This window comes from Ambystoma mexicanum, chromosome 1p (assembly GCF_040938575.1).
Source record: "Ambystoma mexicanum isolate Mex_15411 chromosome 1p, UKY_AmexF1_1, whole genome shotgun sequence".
NCBI classification, from domain to species: Eukaryota; Metazoa; Chordata; class Amphibia; order Caudata; family Ambystomatidae; genus Ambystoma; species Ambystoma mexicanum.
The window spans coordinates 980706476-980726479 of record NC_090921.1 but is presented as its reverse complement, the minus strand read 5'-3'; the positions used below and the strand labels follow the sequence as shown (position 1 = coordinate 980726479).

At 48.9% G+C, this 20004-nt stretch overlaps 1 protein-coding gene across 1 annotated transcript in view; it reads right to left on the bottom strand.

Annotated features, from left to right (window-relative positions):
* Nucleotides 1-20004, bottom strand: part of KATNB1 (katanin regulatory subunit B1) — a 944775-nt gene that overhangs the window by 851213 nt on the left and 73558 nt on the right. The window lies entirely within an intron of this gene.

The window sequence follows — 20004 nt, the reverse complement described above, 5'->3', positions numbered from 1 at the left end:
CAAATAATCCACCACACTGATTTTGTATGACTACTTGTATAGGCTGTGTAGTCAGTTTTGTAATCAGTGTATAGCATCATTTATAGGTGTATATAGTATTACAGTCCAAATTATAGACCCCCAACCCCTTCTACTCCACCCCTTCTTTTGGCAATCATGAGAAAATCTTTCAAGAGGATAACCAGAGCTATGGACAACAATAGCTGGTTCCCGCACATTAGACATACCCACAAAAGCTTCAGGTATTATTTTCTGGCTTGAATAAATATATTTCTCAAAATACTTCCTTCTCAGAACCAATAGTACATCACAATAGAGCATCACAATGCAAGACACAGTGTTTCTTATTCCTGTCCTTTACACAGCCCTTCGTCCTTAAATTCTGCAACATACTAATATGAAGGCCTACAACTTCCAGTGTGCAAATCACTTTTTTTTTTGTTTAAAAAAAAAATGTATAATCGCATAAACCAAGTTCTCATTGAGGGGAGAAGGGAATGTCTTTATGTAAGGCATAGGGAATCTAGAGAGTAAAGAATTCACATAATGTCCATATAATATTCCTTTGAGCCAACAGTTTCTAATTCTATGTCAAGACCAGAGGCGAGCATTATGCTTCAACTTCTTTAGTTTCACTCTTCAGCAAATTTAAATCTTTAAACTGTTCCTCTATATATTTATATAAAAATGAATTTACAAATCCCTGTTAGTCCCTTTTGTTTTGTAGTCCTTTGACAGGCCACCTCCTATCTGCACCTAGCAACCCACTTCCTCCCTTCCTTTTCTTTTTCTGCTCTTCAGACAGATAAGATGAGTTTTTTCCATGGCTAAGCATTTTCTAAATATTGATGGCGATTGTTCATAAATATATTATCTTGCTGACTAGTGTTACATGTGTAATCGTAGAATTCCATATGACATACCCTGTGGGTGAGCGTTTCGTTTTCCTCCATTCGAGAACCCTGAGTGGGGGAGAGCGAGCGTCAGCCGACTGGGAGAGAGAAGTGGTTGGTTGGGAGCAGCCCGCCGGAGATTCATTAATTAAATACCAAATAAGTTATTTCGTCTCCTCGCATTATTGAACTCTACAACTAGAAGTCATTGTTTAGAATATTAAGCTTGCACGCGTTTGAATATTGTATTTCTGGCAGACGTGCTGTTCGGCAGCATTTTACAGTAACCAAGCGCGATGAACGGCAAACGCCCGTGTTTATCAATATTTGCTATGGGGCAGCGATCGCCCGTAAATATTTATTTGAACAGGTTTGAGGTTCATTTCCACAAAAAGGGAGAATTCGGTTTGCTATGGCATCTGCGGTCAGCAAGGCGAGCGTGCCCGAATGTCCAGGGGCTCGCTCGTCCCCCGAAAAGGCCTTTCAAAAGAGGTCTTACGACCAAAGGAAGGTGCGATTACATTGCAGAGATACCAAGCCGTAGGCCGGATTTGTGCATGTGCAAGCGGCGGAAGCTGTGCGCGCATACCATTTCGCCTTCCATTTCGCACGGGGCGATGGAGGAGAGGGCAGTTGTGCCACAAGTCTGCTCAAATCAAGAAGCGAGGAGGCGAAAACTAGTGCAAGTAGGGAATTACGCCTGCATACATACTGAACATGCTGGGCGAGTTTAGCCCAGTACACTGGTCCATCAACCACAGCAAAATTTAACGAAAAGAAAACAAGGATATTTGTATACATGTTATATCGAACAGTGAGTAGTTGAAAGAACTTACATTTGGGCCCCTTTTGAGTCTCATGGGCGTGTCGTGCAGCCTGAAAGTCCAGGCATTGGCACAGAGCAGCACCACAACAGCACTCCTAATCGGACGATCTAAAAATACCATTAGTGATGGCAGAATATGATTGGAGTGAGTAGAGCCAGGACGACAGAGCCAGAGTAAGAAAGGGTACCTGGCACTCAAAAAGTACTGAGTGAATCACTAATAGAGGCAGTTGCTCAAGGGGTGTGACCGCTCTAAGAGATTCGACACTCTGGAATCCCTGATAAGGAAAAGTAGCAGCAACACACAAAGTAACAATACAAAAGACAAACCCGTCAATGCAACCCCATGCGAGGGGGACAAGCAGAGGGAAGAGGAAAAACTCTTCTACTTCCCACAGGTCAAGATGTCAGTGACAAGAAACAGGCCCCAGAGGCTTCTGATGCGTTCAGAAAACTAAAAGAAGTTTTCCTTAAAAAGCCAGTAGTGTCAGGCCTCCTGACTCCGAGCCCAGGGGATGATACTTTGGGTGAGACTGACGGCACACCGGACACCCACACCTCATCTACTGACGATCCGCCTAGTAAATAGGTGGAGATAATTCAAGTGCAGAGAAAGAAGAAGACCAGGAAGGAGAAACGTGTCGAGCAGCAGGACACAAATGTGTCCGACATGTTTCACCCAGACAGTATCATGCATCCGAGGTCCACCAATTGGCAGCCATCTCCTAGAATAGCCTTGTACATGCCTCAAAGACTGAGGAAACCCCTGGAAAAGGAGACAAGGTTGTGCATGCGATCCAAATGCTCTTGTCTATAACTGTCAGGGAAGGTGACGGCAATGCCTGAGTTGGACACACGAATGCTCACCTACATTACGAAGGCATCCAAGGAATTAAGAAGAAGAGGTATGGACAGATCATGGAGAAGCGGTCAGGAGAAGCTCTTAGATCTGACAGGGCCCATCGCCAAGATGATGGGCCTTGCCAAAAGAGCCAGGGACACGGGCGAGACAGTGGATTTGGTCATGCTGGCCAATTGGGTGCAGAGAGCATCTTACAAGGCAGAAGAAGCCGTGCAAGGTCTACTGTTCGGAGAAGTGTTTGCGAAAGAAATGGGCAAATTCATCGGGAAACAGAGGTTTGCGCCCTTCTCTGGCACCATATATTAAAAAGATCTTCCCTAGAAGATTTTATGCCGGGACCAGTCGATACAGGGGTCGCCCGACCAGTCGGCACACCTCATAGAAGACTTCACGGCGCCCAGGCTCAATACTGGGAGCTGCGACTGGGGGGACTCTGTCCCAGCGAGAGGCAGAGGTACGAGAGGCCGCAGACTAAGAAATTACAGCAGATTTCAGGGAGTGCAGTCAGGTAAAACCCATCCCTGGGGTGTACCCTTCGGTGGGGGTGGGGAGGTGTGGAGAAAACCAAAGGGTCCATGCACAAGTTGCGCGAGCTATGAAGCAATCCCTGGGTAAGTCAGGCTATTGACTAAAGTTCATGGAGAGGCTTTGTCAAGCGAGCATCCCTCCCGGTGTCCATCATTCAAGAGAATCCCAGCTACTAGAAGGCGAGTTGCAGTAACTCTGCGAACAAAAAGGGCCACAGAGCGCAGCATCTTGAGGGCTGCATTCCTAATAAGTATTATGTTCCTAGTCCACAAAAAGGACAAAGTGAAACCTGTAATAAACCTAAAAGAATGAAATGAGTGGGTAGTGTACAGACACTTCAAGATGGAGGGCATTCATCGCCTCCGGGACATACTAAAAACAGACGATTGACTAGCACGCATAGATCTAAAGGACGCATAGCTTAGGACTCCGGTCGCTCCCATGCACAGGTCTTGGCTCAGTTCCAGGTAGCGAGAAGAGATATGGCAGCGTGGGCTTTCCTTCAGCACCATGGGCCTTTACCAAGTTGATGAGACCTGTGACAGCGGCTATGAGAGAAAGGTGTATCAGGGCAATTGTCTACCTAGACGACATCCTGATTTTAACAGAGAGCAGGGAAGAACTAGCAGAACAAACACAGCGGGTGAAAGATCTCCCGACATCCCTTGGATTTCTCATTAATTAGGAGAAATCTAGCTTGACCCCCAGCAAAATTATATATTTCCTTGGGTTCATAGCGTATACCAGGAAGGCAGGAAGATAACTCTAGAACTGCCAGCGAAGAAAATTCGAGACCTCAAGAAAGAGATCAGGGTATGCTTCAAGAGAACTCTGATATCACTTTGAGACACTAGCATAGATAGTAGGATTGTTGGCCTCCTTCATTCAGACCATATTGCTAGGTCCACTCCACTAGAGAGCCCTGCATAGATTGAAAACAAAATATCTACATCAGGGCCTGAGATCAGGAAGGGAGGACAGAACTGGAGTGGTGGCTCCAGAATATGGAAACGTAGAATGGCTGTGTAATCTGCAGAGATGTCCCGAACTGGTCATAGAGTCGGACGCCAGAAGGCCAGGTGCGGAGCAGTAGAAACGGGTGAAAAATGGGCCCCAAGGGAGTTGGATCTTCATATCAGTTGTCTCGAACTGCTAGCTCTGTAGTTCGCCATCAAAGCTTTCATGAGAGACAAAGTAAACTGCAGCATTCTTTTGAGAATGGACAATGTTTCAGCAGTTTGCTACATAAATCATTTTTGGAGGCACAAGGTCCAGATTACTGGCGGAATAAGCAAAGGACTTCGGATACTATTGCCCAGAGTACAGAATATTAGTCAACGCGGAGTACCTGCCAGGGACCATGAACGTAGTGGTAAACTGGAACTCCCGGTAGCTGACGGATGCCAGCGACTGCAAGCTAGACGAGTGAGTTTTCCGTCAGTTAGCGCTCATCTGGGGGCCCATGAGCATTGACCTATTTGCCACCAGATTGAACACCAAGATCCCCAATTCTACAGCTGGAGGCTGGACCCAGACGCTTTCCATCAAGACTGGCAAGGGGATCTTCAGTATGCCTTTCCTTCGTTCAAAATGCTGAGCAGAGTACTAGCAAATGTTTGCAGAGAAAAAGCAGAGGTGGTAATAATAGCCCCCGCTTGGAAGCCACAAGCATGGTTTCCAGTTCTGATGGAACTTTCCTCAGATTTTCCCTGAGCTCTTCCTCAGGACCAGTACCTACTCACGGACCCGACAGGGAGATTTCACCCTCTGAGAGTGACAGAGAGCCTTACCCTGCTGGCCTGCAGGGTGTGGGGAAGCACTGGAGCCGCCGGGCATTTCGGGCCAAACTCCCCAGCTTCATGGATACCCTCCACATTCAGAAGTTATAACACTGCGTAGAGCTAATGGGGAAGACTAGTGTTTATGATAGAGTATTAATTCAGTTTCTGCACCTATAGTACAGGTTCTTAATTTCTTGGTCTCCTTGGTAGCAGTAGGGAAGGCATTTAGGACATTAGGAGTCTATAGATCAGAAATATCGGCACTACACAGCCTAGGGAAGACGGTGGGTGATCACCCAGCAGTAGTGAGAATGATTAAGCGTGTTAAAGTGTGGATCCCACCAGTACGGAAATACGCACATCTTTGGTATGTCGACATGGTTCTGCGTTTTCTGGTCAGCGGATTCGCAAACAAATATCTATCAAGGACACAATTGTCAGGCAATCTGCGATGCAACTGCGTCACGTTTCCTGTAGGAGAAATTTGGACGTTAAGGCTCTAGAGATTGATAGGAAGTTTTATGGCCTGGGGGGGTGAGGGGGGCTGGGGGAGGAGACATTTACCTTTGCAAAATGGGATAAAGACTAGTTGCCCTCGATCTTGTACGCTTATGAGATCAACTCAACCACAGCTGTGTTTGGCATTATGCATCAAAGAATACGAGGCTAGGACATCCGAGAGGGGCCGGTCGGCGAGAAGCAACTGTGAATAGCTACTGCAAATAGCACGTAGGAAACCCTTAAATCGTTGTGGCATCTGCCACCATAGGAAGATGGGTGCGCGAGGTCATGGCGCAGGCGGGGGTGGACATGTCAGGTTTTGCCACGCATTCAGTGGAGCAATGACATCCAAAGCTTTAGTCTCAGGGCTGAGCTTGCAGGATATCCTGCAGCAGATTGATCCAGTGACAGTGTTTTTAAAGAGTTTTATTTCAAGCCAATATGGTCAGTGGTTCACTGCCTCCGGTCTTGGCAAGAATGAACATTACCCAGGCTTACAGCACAGAAAGACACAGAGGCAAGCATTATTCCCGCCCAGTTTATGATATATGATATGATATGGCATTTGTAACGCGCCTATACACAAGTGTTTCAAGGCGCGACGAGGCAGGGAGGGGGGGGGGGGAACAAGCGGAGACAGACAAACGATCATACTAGGCCAGGTGTCATACAGATCGCGCAAGTGCATGGGTATAAGGGACGGGAAAAGTGCAGGGGGGAAAGGGAGAGGGGAAAGTGCAGTACAAAATGATTAGTAAAATACAAGATAAATAATAAGGGCCAGCTGGTGGCAAGTGCAGTACAAGTGCAGACAAGTGCTGGGAAGGGGGGCTGTAGGGATACAGAGACAGTCCCGCAGTGCAGGGGTTGCCAGGGAGGCAGTGCAGGGGAGAGTGGCTGGGCCAAGGACCGAGATTGGCGAGTGGCCCAGTTGCTGATTCAGTACAGTTTCAGTGATTTAGCAGGGGAGAGGGGGAGAGAAAGCAGAAGCAAAGAGGAAGGTTTTGAGGTGCTTCCGGAACCGGAGATGGTTCTCCTCAAGTTTCTGGGAGGCAGGAAGGCTGTTCCAGAGGGAGGCCCCTGCTGCGGAGAGAGATCTCCCCCCAACCCGTTGCTTGGAGAAGCGGCTGACCCTGAGGGAGTTGGAGGCGAATGAGCGAAGAGCTCGAGAAGGAAGATATTTAGGAAGAGAGAGTTGAAGGTATTTTGGCCCAAGGCCCCAGAAGGCCTTGTGGACAATGAAGAGGGTTTTGAACTTAATCCTCGCAGCCACAGGGAGCCAGTGTAGCGATTTCAGTCCTGGAGAGATACGGTCCCTGGGCTTGAGGCCAAGGACAAGTCTTGCAGTCCTGTTCTGGATGAGTTGCAGCAGGCGGAGAGTAGAGGCAGGCAGATTTAGATAGAGGCTGTTACAGTAGTCCAGCTTCGAGAGAACCAGGGCTCTGGAGACTGTGAGCTTCTGGGGGAAGGAGAGGAAAGGATGGATACCTCTGAGGAGGTGCAGCTGGTAGTGTGACTTCTTTGAAATGTCAGAAATGTGAGGAGAGAAGGAGAGTGTGGAGTCGAAGATGACCCCGAGGGTTTTTGCCAGCAGGTAGGAGCAGGAAGAGGGCCAAGAGAGGCCGGCCAGAGAGCTGCAGGGAAGGAGGGAGTGGGTGTGCCGATGAGTAGCATCTCAGTCTTACTGGCATTAAGGCAGAGGTCGTTGGCGGCACACCATTCCTGGATAGCAGAAAGACAGTCAGAGATGAGGGAAGGAGAAGAGGAGGCCGAGGGTAGCCTTAACATGCACAACTGGCTGGGTCCATTTGGTTATGACAGCATTGTATCTGATGGTGAGCATATACCCGCCCTGATGCTGTCCTTTCTGGACTTGCAGGAGAACAACAACATTTTAACGGCTGAATACCCAGACTTTGAGAAGAGCGCAGCGATGGTCATCAGTCACTTAAGAGTTTGAGTTGTTGTAAACAGAGCAAACAGTCGAGTTGGTTGGCGTTTGTCTCCAGTTGCCTAGATGTGACATTGTTTCCTGGAATTATTGGGCGGACCATCAAAATAAGACGAAGGGACGTAGACAGGAAGTGGGTTGCTAGGTCCAGGAAGGAGGTCGCCTGTCCAAGGACTACAAAACAGAAGGGACTAACAGGGATTTGTAGTTCCCTAATTAAAAAAATGTTTATGTTTATATACATATATAGAGGAAAGGTTTAAAGATTTAAAACTGCTGAACAGTGAGAATAAAGAAATTGAAGCACAATGTTCTCCTCTGTGTCTTTAATAGAATTAAGACTCCCTGTGCTGTAAGCCTGGGACATTTTTATTGTCTATACTATTGAGTTCTAGAATTCTTCTTTCTACTAGATGTGGTGCTTCTACAGCTTTTCTCCATCCACTTCAAGCGATTTGAGAAAGCCTTCACGTTATTGGATGAATGTCATTAGTGGCTTGTCCCTTTCTGCAATGGTTATTTATCTGAATGCTGTAAGTTTGAACTTCCAACCTAAATGCAGCATACGTCACCAATGGTGGTAGTCCTAGAGCAGCCTTCCAGATCATACCCTCTAATGTTATCAACCAAACACAATTTATAATTTCTAGCAACTCCAACCCATATTACCTACTCTGAGCAACCGTAGTTTTATAGAACTCAATTAGCGGAAGGAGTGAGTAACAGTAGTACTTCCCTTTCATTTGGGCTATAAATGTACTTGCTTTTGCAGCTAACTTCTCCTACAAGTGAGATATCTGCCTCCTATTGGATATTAAAAAGCCTAAATGTGATATAACCATTCACTTCATCAACTAGAACACCATTTATTTCCCGGTTTCCATTTGACCCCATGTTGAAAGTTCTCTTTTTAGCAACTTTCCCTCCATTTCTATGGACCCCCAACCTTTTTGCTGACTTTTTCCACTGAAGGGAAGCCTTCAGATTCACTCCTCTGCACTTTTGCTCATTGTTATGGGGAAACAGACAAGTCCTTATTACTTTCGGTACTGGGAAACTAGGTCTCCCTTTTTTTTTTTTTTTACCCGTCATCCATTTTAGGGTACATTTTTATCATTGCGCAATGCATCTTATAAGGCAGTGCAATGGGGATTCTTTTTGTATGACTGCAGGCTACACTGAAAGGGATTTTTTGGTTACTTGGCGACCCCAAGTACCTCAAAATATGCAAAAGAAGGTCTAGGAGTTCCTCTACCAGCAGAAACACAGCCCATTGACCTGTTCTTAGAGAGGCACAGCTCCACCTCACTAATGAGGCCCGACTAGGCCGAAACATGTGTCTGGGGTTGCTATTGATACTTTTGTTCATAGGTGATTTGCCTAGTGCATTTCGGTTGAACAAAGACTGATATGCATAAGGAAATGTCTCCTCTCTGAAAAGCGCAGTGATCTAAAGCGTGGTTGAGACTCTCCGGGGCCATCCACCCAAGAACAGGTCAATGGGCTGTGTTTGTGCCAGTAGAGGGAATCCCAGATCTTTTATTATTCTTGTGGACTGCCATTGCAATTTCCAATTACTGCCTTTCCTTTCAGTATTGTAAGGTGGGGGGGGAGGGTGATTTTATTGCACTGGCTAAAGTGGTGGTATATATGTATTTTATTATTAGTGTTGTATGCCAGTATTACATATTAGTAATTTTTCATAGTGTGTTCTTTAGTCATAAATACATATCTTGCCTTGTGGACTCATTGTGGACCCTTTATCAGGCTCACCCCTCACACGACTTAGCTTTGACCACTCTCCATGCTACCTTGATTGATTTAGCTACAGCTCCCAGAGGAGTTTTTCTGGTTCACCATCTAGGTTGGCCTCCTACACATCTGTCCACCAGGCCAGAGTGCAGAAATCCAGTCCAACATCCCACAGACCATGGTCTGGTTTATACCCTGGACAGGGTTAAAGTTCACCCATGCAGACACGGTTTCAGCACTATAAGACCACTAGGGTGGTGATGTGTGCAGTATAAAAGCCAATTAACATAACATTTAATTAACATAACATTTAGGTACCATGTACCATTTATGGTTTCTGTATTTCTTACATCTCTGGAAGTTTATAATTTGGGATGTTGAGGGTTTGACCTTCAAATTGTTCTCCAACAAAAAGGCCTCAAAATAATCCAGGTAGCTCTGCAATCCTATTGGCATCATATCCAAACTGATCAAATCGTCCGCATAGGCAAGCCAACTAATTCATAATGGTCCAATCATTCATCAAGACCTGTGTACCGTATTCAACCCCTTGCGTCACCTACTTCCAGGAGCGTTTATGACCTTTTAGATAAGAATGCAATTCCAGGTCCACATTCCACTCATTCTGTTCCTCCATGAAATGTTACCTTTTCCCTTCATTTTGAGAATGATCTGTGCTGTGGTTTTCCTTTACAAATCATTTTACTCTGCAATATCTTATGAAGAGGTCTGTGGGACTTCGTGAGCTAATGTGTTGTTCCATCTCTGCATATATTTTTCAGTTAGTCCAATAAAAGGTATCGAACTCTGCAACGTGTGTCCTTTTTCAGAGAAAGGCAAAGGGGTAGCGCTAGTTGCAAAGAAAAATAAACAGAGGCCTTTGGCACTAGGGGCATACTTAGCGAACATAAACACTTCACCCTGTGCAACAAACTATTTCTCATGTAAAATCTTTCCCCTGCCCTTCAGCTCTATTTGGAAAACGTGCTTATGGATCACACAAATTACAGATGCAGCGTGCCTACCCCTCCAGGCAGAAGGAAACACATTGATTCACATAAAGCACTATGAAGGATTAGCTGATCTTGGGGGTCAGTCCATGTCTATGTGCCAAGGTCTGAAAGATTGTCGGCCTGTATACAGGATGATGGCATATTAGGATTGAAAGTGAAATGTTCACAATGCACATCCACTGTCTGCACATGGGCCATGGACGACCAAAGCTTTGCAGGGCTGGTGCTGCCCTGCTTGCATTTGCAGCATAAACTGTGAGATGTAAATCATTGCACATGGTTGTGCAATAAGAAATTGTGGGGATGTATTTAAACAAAGTAATGCTACTGTCACCCAATGCACTAATTCAGTGGATTGGTGCAGGATCTGTGATGACAAAGTGTGCTGCTACGGCTGGGCCGATTGTTTCTTTACATGCGAGTCCTTTTCTGAATATTTTTGTTTTTCATAAATGCAAAGAAAACGGGACTCAAAGCGTCACAATGCTTCACATGTTTGTTTAAGTGCTAATACGGTGCCTTTTCATACATCCCTTTGTGCCCGATAGATCCATAACTCGTTAAGTGTGCGTTATTATTAAAACCCTGAGGGGGTCATTTGAGACGCAATGGGGTGCATAAGTAAGGTGTAAAAGCAAGGAGTTGGTCATTTATGCCTTACTTTAATGTTTCAGGACATTTTCATGCCCTTCCAAGAGGGTCCCATGCCTGCTGGGCCTAGAGACCCAAGCTACCCCTCACTGATGAGGCCAAAACATGTCTGGGGATGCTTGTGGTCTCGTGCTGAAGGGATGTGACCAAGAATTCGGTCGGGCTGGCCTGCCTCTTTTGGGGTCGGACCAGGCCTGATCTGTATATGGTCTTTCCCCTTTTGTAATGGCTTGGCAGGCGCAGAACTATGGTCTGGAGGGTTGCCCAGAGCAATGCCAGAGGTTAAGATGGATTCTAAACCTTCCAGCAATCACCTCTTTTGTTTTGCTTCCAAGGAGGGGAACAAAGCAGAGTTTGCATCTCCCCTTTGCTTTCCTCCTTCGTCTTGGAAAAGCACCAGGTTTTGTCCTGCATGAGATGTTCTTCCAGGTGCTGAATCAATGGAGTTCTATTGAATCTGCTTTGTATTTCCACTGTTAATGGGCAAGAGGACTCCATAGAAATCCTTTAATAAACACTGCCTAAAAAGCGTAATTTGCAGGCTGTGTTTCTTTGTACAAAAGGGAGCATAAAGGTGAACATTAGAGGCAATTTGATCTGCATTTACTCTTCACAATTGCACTGCACCTTCCTAAATCTCTATATAAAACGCTTAGGTATGTTCCATACTCAGCTGATGTAATTTCTCAGCGTTACTCAGCCCTCTGCTGTCCAAATGGCAAAGTGCACCCACTTCAACAACAGCTTCCATTTCAACAAACAGATTGTGCACGGTTCTAGGGAGTCACCTTCACCTTCCACTATCACAAATATTTGGAAGTAACTTTCTTCCACCCCACTTCTGTTCACACAGGGCACGGCGGTTCCAGTGTCAATGAGCAGTTAATTACTGGCTCAACGTTGCAGTCTCTAAAGAGCGTAACGCTGTAGGACGATTGCCTCCTCGCGAGCTGAAACTGAAAGTAGGTGCTGTAATTATGCTACTACGCAATCTACGCATATGACTGAGGTTGCAGTGTAATGCTCCATGTTCTGAACAGATAAAGAACACGAAATTAAGGGACATGAAAAGACTGTCAATTATGACTGGCCAGCTATTGCCGATACCCTACATATTGGAGCTAGGGTCCCCGGATGTCATTACTTTCTTGGAACTGCAGGGGATTCTCACATTAATTGAAGAACTACAGTATTTGAGAACTATTCTGCTATCGGTCTCCAAGAAACTTTACTGATTGAACCCCCCCACCCCTCTATGTTTTTTCAAGGCAAACTGAGGAAAGAAGGGTCACCTGTTTGGTGGGCCGTTGACTGCAGTGAAGGGTGGCCAAGACTTCTCGGCTGAACAGATAAAAAGCAGAAGAAATTACATTCTACTAGTTGTAATTGAATGGAGGTAGCCGAACTTACTTGTGGTGCAAAAATGACTTATGTAATGTATATTTGAATCCTGCTCATGTGGTGATGGATGCATTTTTTTACTGAAATGTCATTTCTAATATAAGTGGAATCTCCTGAAGAAGGTGTAGATGCTATTTTGGCAGGATAGTTTAATGCTGAATGTCTTGACTCCCCCTGGTTCATGAGTATAGACAGGCTCTCAGCATCTAGGAAGGCCTGTGAAAGACGCCCAAGATAAAGGCAGGATTTTGAGGCTTGGGACCAGTCACCTCCAAATGGCAATACTCATGGTGATACTCTTCCCTGCCATACCCCCCACCCCATTTTTATTGGCATAATAATTGGGGCAGATCAACTTTGTATTATATTTTTATATTATCAGATGTTTTACTTGGGGATGGGGGTGTGGATTTGTTGTTGCTCCGTCATACTTAAGTGATGAATGTATGTTTTGGTATACTATTCGGCTTGCTAGGATTGCGGTCCGATCCATGAAAAATGTAAATGTAAACATCAGGCACAGAGACCATACAGAATGATAGCGTCCTAAAGTGGCCCCAATATTTAACCGTTTGGTATGTGCTCAGTTAGAGTTCAATAGTGAGCAATTGTGTAATTCTTCTGGTTTCTAGCCAACTATTCAGCAGATACAGGGAGGACTAAGCTCAGATAAGGCCATAAGGAACAAGTTACTTACCTGTAACTGTTGTTCTCTAGCATGGGTCTGGCATGGATTCACATGCTCATGAATATTCCCCATCGTCAAGCTGGGAATCCTCAGTAAAGAAAAAAATCAGTTTCAGTTTCGTTTCTGAACTGTCTTTCTCCTAATAACCAATCACTGGTCTCTGGGTCATACTGCCCCCAGCCAATGACTGCCCTCTACCTAAGCCCCTCCTCTTTGATTTGGTAGCACGTAAAGTGGCAGTAGGACCAAGAGAAGAGCCGCAGAGGGGTAAGAGGGAGGGTTTGCATGTGAATCCATGCCAGACCCATGCTGGAGAACAACAGTTACAGGTAAGTAACTTGTTCCTTCTCCAGCATGGGGTCTGGCATGGATTCACATGCTCATGAATACAAGAATACATAGCAGTACACACATGCACAACCACAGGAGGTGACAAGGCTCAACATTAAGCAATTACATCAACTCAACATTAAGCATCTCTTACCCCTTCACCAGGCCCACCTTCAGGCGAACAGGTTGCGCAGCACTGCCTGGCCGACTCTGGACTCCTCCCTGGAATCCCGGTCGACGCAGTAGAATCTCATGAAGGTGTGCGTCGACCTCCATGTAGCAGCCCTGCAGATGTCCAGCAGGGGCACGTCAGATAGGAACGCCGTGGTAGCAGCGATCGCTCTGGTCGAATGGGCTCTCGGACGGCCGGGCCACTGTCGGTTTGCCAACCGGTGACAGTGCGTGATGCAGCCTGAGAGCCATCTGGAAAAGGAAGCCTTCGAGAGGGCCTTCTCTTGGTTCACAGGTCCAAAGTTCACAAACAACTGTGATGTCTTCCGAAAACTCTTTGTGCGGCCCACGTAGAACTTTAGCGCTCTAGCTACATCCAGCGAGCGCAAAGTACTCTTGGCCGGCGATGAAGGCGACAGGAAGAAAACAGGTAACACCAAGGGCTCATTGAGATGGAAGTCCGACGGCACCTTGGGCATGAAGGAAGGGTGCGTCCTCAGCACCACCCTCGTCTCGTGGAAAGTCGGGTATGGAGGCTTGCACGAGAGGGCGTGGATCTCTACCACTCGTCGTGCAGAGGTGATGGCCACAAGAAACGCTGTTTTCCATGACAGGAACTTCAACGGTACCGAATGCAGAGGCTCGAATGGCGGCCCAATGAGCCTGGTCAGCACCACGTTGAGCTTCCACGCCGGGGCCGGAGCCTTCACCGGCGGAACAGTCCCTTCATGAACTCCTTCACCAGGCGATGGGACCATAGGGATGAGTGCCCCGGAGTTCTGGTATAGCGGGAGATAGCCGCCAGATAGGTCTTGATGGAGGCATGGGACAGCCCCGCCTTGGCCAGGGATAACAAGTACGGCAGCACTTGAGGGGCCGTAATCCGCAGAGTTAATCTTCTGTGCCTGGCACCAGACAGAAAACCTCTTCCATTTGTGTCAATAGCACTTGAGGACATCCTGGCCTTTGCAAGCACCTCCTTGCACTCCGCCGGGATATCGTACCTTCCAAACTCTAGTGCTGCAGGAGCCAGGCCTGCAAGTTCAGCGACCCCGGGTCGTGGTGGAGGATGGCGCCTCCTTCTCTGGCGAGGAGATCCGAGTCCGTCGGCAGTTTGACTGGGGGGGGGGGGGACGCTGACATGTCCAGAAGGTCCGGGAACCAGTTCTGTCTCGACGATCATCCTGCACCGGGACCGTCTGAGTTGGTTAATGAGTCGCAGCAGCAACAGCAACGGTGGGAACGCATACAGGAACAGGCCATCCCAGGGGAATGAGAAGGCATCGCCCATGCTCCCCGGCTGGGGAAACCTGCTGGCGAACCTACGGCACTTGGTGTTCGTCGCCGTCGCGAATAGGTCGATCTGGGGATTGCCCCATCGTTGGAAGAGTAGATCCACTTGATCCTGACGAAGTTCCCACTCGTGGCACGAGCGCAGCTCCCTGCTGAGTGAGTCGGCAATGGTGTTATTTATTCCTGCCAGATGGAAGGGTACCAGAAACATCCCTTGGGCCACGGCCCAGTGCCACAGATTCTGTGCTTCCTTGGATAGGGCTCGGGATCTGGTGCCTCCCTACTTCCGGATGTAGAACATTGTGGTGGTGTCGGTGAAAATCCTTACCACCTTGCCCTTGAGGGATGGGAGGAACGACCTGAGGGCCCAGAACATGGCTCGGAGCTCCAGGACATTGATGTGTAGTGACCTCTCCTCTGGGAGCCAAAGGCCTCTTGTGTGGAGATCTCCGGTGTGCGCTCCCCATCCCTCCACGGAGGCGTCTGTCGTCACCATCTCCTGATGTACCGGGGTCGGGAAGTCCATACCCGCCGCCAGATGCGCGGTTGCCCCACCACCGGATCGCTTGGCAGAAGGTCTCGTTGAGAGGGATCCTGTCTTCGAAGTTGCCCGCCGCCTACATCCAACGGGCGTCGAGGAACTCTTGCAGTGGACGCATCCGCAGCCTGCACAGGCGCACGAGGTAGATGCACGAGGACATCATGCCGAGTAGGGACTTGATGGACCTCACCCTGGCCACGTCCATGGTCGACAGCCGTTGCACCTTGCCCAGGATGGCCTTCGTCCTTTCCCCCGACGGAGAAGCCAATCGCGCCACTGTATCGAGCCTGGCTCCCAGGAACAGGGTGACTGGCGACGGCACCAAGTGGGATTTTGTGAAATTGATCGAGAATCCCAGATCCGTAAGCAGCTGGACGGTCTTTGCTGTGTGCACAACGGCGAGTTCTCTTGTCTTTGCTCCGATGAGCCAATCGTCCAGGTAGGGGCAGAAGTGGATCCCCTGCAGGCGCAGCCGCACCGCCACTGGTGCTAGGCACTTGGTGAATACCCTGGGCGCCGACTTCAATCCAAAGGGAAGGGCCTTGAACTGATAGTATTGCCTTTGGACTACGAATCTCAGGAACTTTCGATGCCCTTTTAGAATGGGGATATGAAAGTAGGCATCCTCCAAGTCCAGTGACGATAGGAAGTCGCCTTCCTCCAGCTGTCCCAGCACACGTGGAGGGTGACCATCTGGAACTGGATGTACTTGTTTAGAGGACGAAGGTCCAGAATGGGTCGCCAGCCGCCGGTCTTCTTTCTTACGAGGAAGTATCGCGAGTGCACTCGGATCCCCGGAGCCTCTTTGGGACGAGCTCGATGGCTCCTTCCTTCAGCATCGCACTTACTTCCAGCAGCTGTAGAAACTCGAGGGTGTGCCCACGGGCCAGGGCATCCAGCACCCATCGGTCGGTGGAGATGGACTCCCACACGCTGACGAACTTCACCAGCCGGCCTCCCACTGGGGTGCTCAGGTGGGGGCCCGACGCTACGGCCGGTTCAGTCCTGTTTGGCAGCGGCCTAGCCGCCTTGGCGACAACGAGATCCTCCAGACTTGCCGCGTCCTCTGTAGGCCTCCTGCGACGAGGAGCGGGCCACCTGCCGGTACGTCGAAGTGCCGCCGCCGAATCCTTTGGAGGCACCTTGCTTGCCTCCGGAGTTCCAAAAGGGCGCCCATCGTTGTTGCAGAACCCCCAAGGCCCGAGCCGTCTCCGTGTCGGCCTTGATGGCCTGCAGTGACTCGTCCACTGTCTTGCCAAATAGGTTGTTCCTGTCGAAAGGCATGTCCAGAACTCTGGTCTACATGTCTTGGCGGCAATCGGTTGCCTTGAGCCAACCACGTTGGCGAAGGCAAACGCTGTTGCCCATCTGTCAAAAACCGGCGTCAGCAAGGTCCGTGGCCACCGTTAATGACGTGGTCCGATGCCACCTTGCCTTCCTGTAGGATCTCTAGGGTCTCAGCCCTCTTGTCGTCCGGGAGGAAGTCCAGCAGGGGAGCAATCTTAAACCACAGCTCCCTGTCGTAGCGGGCCACAATCGCGAGGGCGTTGGCCGCTTTAATCGTCGTCGCCGCCATCCCGTGGCATCCAGTTTCTTTCCCTCGCCGTTCGGCGGGGAAGTTGAAGCAGTCGCCCCCGCCACTTTCTTCTTGGCCGCCGCGGAGACGACCGACTCCGGAGTCGGCTGGGCCCTAAGGCACATGGGGGCAGAATCCGGGACCTGGTACTTCTTCTCGTACCGGTCTCTCTTGGCAGGGGTCGTGGACGGGTTCTTCAGGAGCGACAGCCCCTCGTCCCAGATTTCTTCAAATAATGGGGCCGAGAGGACCATCTTCCTCTTGGCCTCACGCCGTTGGTAGAGGAAACCTTCCTTCTTCTGTTCCTCGGGGCAGAGCTGAAAGAGCTCGGATGCCCTGGCAATCATGGCGTGGAAGGAGCCAATTTCGGCGGGCGGGGAGGCCCGAGGAGGTGGTGATGGAAGGCCCATCCCGTCGTCACCACCGTCGTCATCCGTCCCCGTCGTGGCCGTCTCCGTTCCCGTGTCCTCCCTCGGATCTGGGGAAGGAGAAGAAGGCTGCTTAGGCCGTGAGGGCTGGAAGGGAGGGGGTGGATGAATTCTCCTCCGCTTGCTTGGAGGGCTTCCCGACGGTCCAGGCTCCGCTGGATCGTCCGCTGGTGGTAAGGGCAACCCTGTCCTTATCTCCGTACACAAGGCCTGCATCGCCATCAAGATAGCTCCCGAGTTGTCTTGTGGCTCAGGCACCGGCTGCGATGGGCGCAACGGTTGGGGAGTGGAATCCTCCGCCTCCACGGGCTCCTCGTCGGCACCACCGTTGCTTTCTTTATCCTCCTTGTTGGGATCCCTCCCGTGGGACCGGATCTCCTCGAACTTCTTGTTCAGGATCTTTGCGACTCCAGCCAGCTCCTCTTCAGAGGGTGTATCTGTGTCCGTGATGGCCACCGCCCCCCCACCCCCTTTTTCCACCCGGGGTTTCATCAGGGTCTTATCGATGGCCTCAAAAGAGGATTCCCTCTGCGGTGGCAGGGAAACTCTAGGCCCTGAGGTCGCCTCCACTGGGGTAGCCTCCACAGGCTTCGCCAGGGCCGCCAAGACTCCCTCGATAGAGGCCTTAGCCGCGGGTGAATCAGGGCCTTCATGACTTTAGGCACGCCTGAGGCCTTCACCTTCGACCGGGGCTTCTCCCGAAGCTTACCCGGGTTCTCCGATTTCCTCTTCCCCGAGCCAGAGCGTTGGCCCGTGGTTGATGGTGTCGGTGAAAGTGCACCCTGCCTAGCAGCCGAGGAGCCCGACCGATCAGCGCTCCCGATGCCCGCAGACTTGCGGTGCTTTGCCTTTTGTTGGGCCCCCGTCGCCGGTTCGCCCTCAAAGGTCTTAGAAGACCGTTCAGACTTCTTCTCACCTACTGCTGGGCTCTTCCCTTCCAGCCAGTTGGTGAGGAGGATACGCCGATCCTTCATAGTCCGTTCCGACATGTTCTTGCAAAACGCACAGTCCCTCTCCACGTGCGTTTTGTCTTCATGAAGGCAATAGAGGCATCTGGAATGCTCATGCTCCTTGAAGACATTCTGCAATCCGCATCCAGGGCAGCTCCTGAACAGCTTGGATCCGGGCGTCGCGTTTCCTTTGTCCTGGGCCAGCTCCACACGGGGTCGGCCTCAAAGATCTTACGGAATCCTCCAAGAAGTGAAACTCGACAAGAACTTCGCCCATGAGGGGCAAAGAAAATTCCAAAACGGGTCCCCATTGATCGGAAGTAGAAACAGTGGAGCTTGAGGCTCGAATGACTGAAAAAATGAGATTAAACTCTTTGAAAAATCACAAAACGCAGTAAAAACTCGAAAGCTATAGCACGAGGACTCCCAACACTTGAACTTGCGGTAAAAATCTGAAGATGGCTGCCAGAGGAGGGGCTTAGGTAGAGGGCAGTCATTGGCTGGGGGTAGTATGACCCAGAGAGCAGTGATTGGTTATTAGGAGAAAGACGGTTCAGAAACGAAACAAACTGATTTTTTCTTTACCGAGGATTCCCAGCCTGACGACGGGGAATATTCATGAGCATGTGAATCCAGCCAGACCCCATGCTGGAGAACTAAAGGAGCAGGTGCTCTTCATCACAGACATGTTTTGGGTACGGTTGTTCAGGAAGGCAAGCATGACTAAAAATCCTGCAAAAAATTAGGCCGCTTGCAGCTTCGATGATATGCAAGCCAAAAAAGTCTTCTAAAAACTAGTTAAGACGCCATACATTTTATCATGTATATTAGAGTTGTGGAAAGGATGCTCTACTGCTTAACCAGTAGACACGAAAACTCTTTTTGGCACCTGATTAAACCAGACGGTAGCTAGTGAGTCCTCTCTCCAGACCCAACCTTTATCTGTGTCAGGTCCAGCGGTGTCAGAGGTTGACTATCCTGAGGGTTGAAAGGGTTTTTCTGGCCCTTTTTATTTCTGAAACTTTATTTCAAGTATCTCTTTGGTTTCGGCCATCACTCTTGTTTTCAGGGTAGGGCAATTATCCCAGCCCAAGATGGAGGACCGGACTCTGCATGGTGATTAGTCCCAGTCAGAATAAAGGCTGAGTGCGCAACATTCTAAACTGCCTTTCCTTGTCTTGTCTTTGCCCTAGAGGCAGGTCATGTTTATGTTCCTTCCCCTTATGTTAAGTCCAAGAATTTCTTCAACGTCATGGTCAGGAAGCTTGAAGCAGGAGCTTGAAAGGAGGTTTTTCTGAGCAGTAAAAAGCAGGTGCAGCTACCCACGGCAGCTAAATTCTTGAATAGATTTTCATTAAACTGCTCATGTCGTTAGTGAGAAGATCTGTAAATAGTTTCTGTTGTCTGCTTGAACTGCAAGGATGTGGCAAAATACCAAAAGTAGTCATTTTAATGTAAATATAAGATTCGGGGAGTGTGTGTGTTGCAAACGTACTGTTAAAGTTTCAGTGCTTTAACTGACAAAGTGTGCATGAACAATTTTGAGTGTTATCAGTCTGGAGCGGCTTGCACAGTGACATTTTCAGTAGCTGAAGGCAGCTACAAGTCAAGATCTCCCTGGAGACTTGTGAGGAGGACAGACGGAAGCTAAAAGCAGCTCTGTGTTTAGCATGGTGACAGTGCTTCCACTGAAGCATAGTTTGGACGCCCTCTAGTGGGCATTCCCATTTCTGCACGCGCGCAGCATAAACTACTATTGAGAAAGACTTATTTCTGTGTTTGAGCAATATGGTTTCCTGATCAGTTTTACCAGAAGGAGTGTGCTTGAAACTGTTATTACTATCAATCCAGAAAGCAGGGATCTCATT